Source organism: Triticum dicoccoides, chromosome 7B, assembly GCF_002162155.2.
Source record: "Triticum dicoccoides isolate Atlit2015 ecotype Zavitan chromosome 7B, WEW_v2.0, whole genome shotgun sequence".
NCBI classification, from domain to species: domain Eukaryota; kingdom Viridiplantae; phylum Streptophyta; class Magnoliopsida; order Poales; family Poaceae; genus Triticum; species Triticum dicoccoides.
Window position 1 is genome coordinate 584,220,920 of NC_041393.1, and position 5,044 is coordinate 584,225,963.

Consider the following 5,044-nt stretch of genomic DNA (forward strand, 5'->3'; position numbering starts at 1 on the left):
TTCCTCTTTCCGGAATGTCGACGCAATTTTCTGCTTGCAATTGGGTTCCGTCCCGGATCACAGTGACACAGATCAATGGTTATGTCACCACTGGTGCCTTAGCCTCAAAGAGGGTTCTCCACTGGCGAGTTCCGGAATCGGAATGTCCACCTGTACCTCAAGAAGGAGAGGTGATTGTTTTTATGCAACACTTAGACCGGGGATTCAGCCCGCCCGGATCAAAAAATTTCCGGAATGTCCTCGCAAGCTTCCAACTCCATCCACAAGATATTGGTCCGAACTCTGTGTCAAATATATGCAACTTTCAAGTATTTTGTGAAGTCTATCTTCAAGAAGAGCCAACCGTGGAGTTGTTTCAGGATTTCTTTCATCTGAACCGCCGCACCGAATTCTCAGATGGTCCCAACACAGAGCTTGGTGGCGTGTTAATTCAAAAAAGGAAAGAGGCTGACTTCCCTCATGCCAAACATCATAGCCATCCTAAAGATTGGAACCAGACCTGGTTTTACTACCGGAACACTGCTCCTGATGGAGAAAATCCCCTGCCAGGCTACCGCCCTCATCGGCTTAGCAATGGCCACCCATTGCCTCCACGTTTAACTGCCGCAGAACGGAAGAATTTTGCTCCTCAACTTGCCAAACTCCGGGCTCTGATGGCCAACGGTTTAACTGGCATTGATCTTGTCCGCTGCTGGGTTTCTTGGGGCATTCTGCCTTTGAGCTGCCGCCCCGGATTGATGCATGAGTATACCGACAATGTAAAACACCCTCAACGATATCATGAAGTAGTAATGACCGACCTTGAAGTCACCGAATGTGTAAAAAAGATGCTTGATGAACCGGTCTCTGCATGCAGCCAAACCGGTTTGGCTCCGTTTTACATCTCCAACAAACTGCCGGCGGTAAGTTTATGTACATACTTTACTGATTTGCTTCCGCATTGACTGTCTATTAACCTTTCTTTGCCTTAATTTCAGGCCAATAGCTCTTTCTAGAAACGGACTAAACCGGCCCGTGCTCCTCATGTAAAAACCAAGGCCACCAAGAAGCCTGGAAAGAAGAAAACCGCTGAGTCTTCTGATCCGCCGGAGGAAGAATCAGACGCTGAGGTAGAACTTGACTCACTTGGCTCCTTTTTCGTATATCTTATTGACAATGACCATCTTCAGGATGACGCTGAGGCCAGCCATGCAGATCATGTTGAGGTAATTCTTCTTTCTTCCGACTCAGATCCTGTACCGGGTCAAAGAATTTGCCGTACAGTCCGGAAAGTAAAACAATCTCACCCCCTTGCTCATTTGGACCCAAAATTTTCTTTGAAGACACGGCAAGCCGAAGAACGTCACACAACCCGGCATAGTGGTCAACAAATCACTTCGTCCGGTTTAGCTCATACGCCCTCCCGGAAACGCCGCCCAGAGGTGATTTGTTTTCCTGAAAAACAGTATCCTTTAAAAGGTTTCTTCCGATGCCCTCTCAATCCGTCTGACCCGAATTACCAGGCTTCTTCCAACTCGTCTGGCGGTTCGTCAACCACCCAATTGCCTCCTCTCGAAGTTGTCGCTGGGTGAGTATTACATAGCTTATAACTTTATTTGTCTGTTTACCATACTCTAACCTTTGATGTTGTAGCGCCAAGGCTCGATTAAGCAAGAAGACCAAAACCAGCGACCCTTCTGTTGAAGTTGATCCGAAAAAGACGCCCGAGCATCATGATGAAAACCCAGAAGTTGCCATGGACAGCTCTGCTGGGCAGAACCAAGATGGTAATGCTAACCCGCCAGAAGTTGAACTGACTGCAGAAGCTGACACTTCACATCCTCCTGCTCCTCCAAGTCCAGCAATGGAACAACGGGGCTCAACTGCTGATCCGCCAAGTCCAACTATCAAACCGCCAAGCCCTTCCATGAAAGCACCAAGCCCTGTTCAGAATATTGATTCTTCCAGCCCGGCCAAGGATGATGACGTTGTTGTTACGGGCACTGTGTATAACGCCCCTGGTAATCTGATTGCTCTATCAAAGCACATTGCCAAGGATGAATTTGCTGCCATGAGCAAGGGGAAGGAGAAGACTGATTTGTCTGCTTATACCGATCTCTCTGCTCAAGACCTTCACTCCGGCTTCCTAAACCGGCTATATACAAGTCGTGATTACGAAGCCGGTTTAGTAAATCTGATGAAGGAGTGCTATGAGGTAAATATTATTGCTTGTTGTTCTGTACCTCCATTGCATTGTAGCCCCCAAGGGCCGGTTTGTCTTGAGAAAGTCAAACCGGGACTTTATACACTCCATGCGGTAACTTGTGAAATTTTCTTTGTCTGATCAAACACACATTAGCCCCCAAGTGCCATGATTAAAACTTGTATTAATCCTTGGGACTTCAAGTACCCGCATAAAAAAATGATCCGCATTAGCCCCCAAGTGCCGAGTGTATAACTGGTTATATGCTTGGGACTTTGAACAAAGATATTGACATGCTTTCTTACTGTTGCAGAATGAAATAAATCAACAAATCTCGCAAATTGCTGATCTTCGAGCAAATCTGAAAACCCAACAAGCAGAAACCACTAAGGCCAGGGATGAGCTGAAAACCGCCTTGACCACCATGGAGCAGCTTAAAGAATGGTTTAAGTCTGAACAGGCCAACTGGGACACCGAAAAGGCCGGATTGGTGAAGCGGGGGGAGACTGCTGAAGCAGCTCTTGAACCAGTGAAAGAAGAATTGTCTGGATTGAAGCGCCAAATCAATGCCATGACCTCTGCCATATTTGGTAAGTAGTGGTTGCCAAGGTTGTATCTCTTTGAAATTTCATCGTTTTAACATGCATTTCCTGAACCGATATAGGTAGTCGCATTGCTCATCTAGGTTCTGACATGCGGAAGAAGCTCAAAGCTGCATATACACTGATTGAACAACTGTATACCGGCGCTCAACGGGTTATATGCGCAACTTCATATGACAATGCGGCACCAATGCTTATCAAGGACACACTGGATCGCCTCTCAATGGCGCCAGCGCAAATAGAAGAGCTGAAGCGATTCGCTGCTCGGGCAGGCGCTGACTCGAGCCAAGGCATGGATAGCTGATCTTGATCCGACTGATATAGCCAAAGGCTTCCCCAGTGCACAAGAAAATGGCGAAGAATTTGACAATGACGCCCTCAAACGGGTAACAAGGGAGATGCGTCCTTTGGCGAGTCAACTAGCAGAAGAGGCGAACCTGACGGTTCATCGATCTTTCTATGATGCAAACAACAGACGGGTTGAAGTTGTGATTCCTGAAGTGCAGAACCTTATTCCACCAAACCGTAAGCATACTTACGCCCCTGACGTTGACCCGACTGAGCTTATAAGTGAATAGGCTATCTTTTAGGCCTTGACCCGGATTGATTGGACCACCAATGACTTACAGCCAGTGGATGAGGAGGAGGCTGAACCAACGCCAGATGACCCATCTACCTCACATCAACCCAGTGATGAAGCTTAATCCATCAAGGCGGTTGATATATCAGAAACTGTCCATGTGAACAATTCCATATTTTGGGCCTCGGAGTGCCGTGTAATAGGATAGCAAAAACTTATGATGATCTGCTGCCATCGTGCAGGAGATATTTTGTGTGGATCCACCATATCAATGTCAATTTTGTTCCAAGTATCATAAGATGCAACTCCTGTGTGCATAAAAAAGACAAAGGGTCCTGGCGGTTTACCGCCAGACGGGTCATAATGCCCAGAATAGGCCGGATTGATAATCAACTCATAAAAATATGGAATTATACATACCGGTAATATAAGATCCCTGGTGAGTTGGCTGGCCAACTTGAATTGTAATAAGGGTGAAAACCCAAATCTGAATTATTTGTATCTCCATCATTCTCTGATGTCGTAGATGAAGTCATACCGGGTGATGATTCACTCCAGACGATCCGGGCTATTGACAGGGAGTCAACGCCAAGCCGGGTTAAGAAACTCCGGTTTAAAATTAAGGTCTGTCAACGTGTAGTTGCAAACCAAGCCGGTTTAAAGAATACTGGGCTAAGAAGATGACTGATTAAGCCAAAAAATCGGTTTAACACAAAACTCAGCCAAAACTCAAATGAAACCGTGTAGTCGAGGCTTTTGGGGGGCTGCCAGGCCCAAATTCGAGGCTTTTTGTGGGCTGCTAGGCCACTGAGTTGAACCATTTAACAAAGCCTTTTAAGATGGACCTCCAACTAACCAATCACCGTTTTAACTTTGACAAGTGCAGGGTCTCAAGGAGAGTAACTGTCAAATGTTCAGAGGGTCGTGCCAGGATGACCTGGATAGGAGTGTCTTACTTGATGAAGGCAAGTTAACCCGGGGTTGTAGGTAAATATACCAGGATTCCAAGCCGTGGGTCGATACCCAGCTACAAGGGTCCATTCAAACTTCTTAGTATTGGACCAAGGAGCCCCCAAGTAGCGTGATGAGCTATGCTCATTAGGTGCCTATGTTTGAGTTGTGCATAGCATCGAAAACTCTCTTTGGCCCTTTGGGTGTGAAGCGCCCAAGCTTTTGTGGCATGATAGCCGGTTTAACAGGTAGTACTCCGCTTTGTCAGCTGAAGCCCCCATATAGCTCAAAGAATATTTGAGAAAAAACAGCAGAGGCCCCTCTTGAAAGCAAGGATGCTGATTCATTTATTGATGATAATATATACATTGTCAAAATATGTGCATAAAAAAGAGCCTATGGCTCAAGTGTAGTAAGGCCGGAGGAGAGCTATGTTCCAGGGCCACCGGGTCTCCTCCTCAGATTTGCGTGAGTCATCTCGAACGTCAATGAGGTAGTATGATCCGTTGTGCAGATTCTTGCTGACCACAAAGGGTCCTTCCCAAGGCCGGGATAACTTGTGTATGTCGGTCTGATCCTGAATAAGCCGGAGCACCAAGTCACCTTCTTGAAAGGCTCTTGTCTTAACCCGGCGGCTGTGATAACGCCGCAGGTCTTGTTGATAAACCGCCGATCGTGCCAAAGCCACATCCCGCTTCTCATCTAGCAAGTCCAGTGCCTCTTGGCGGG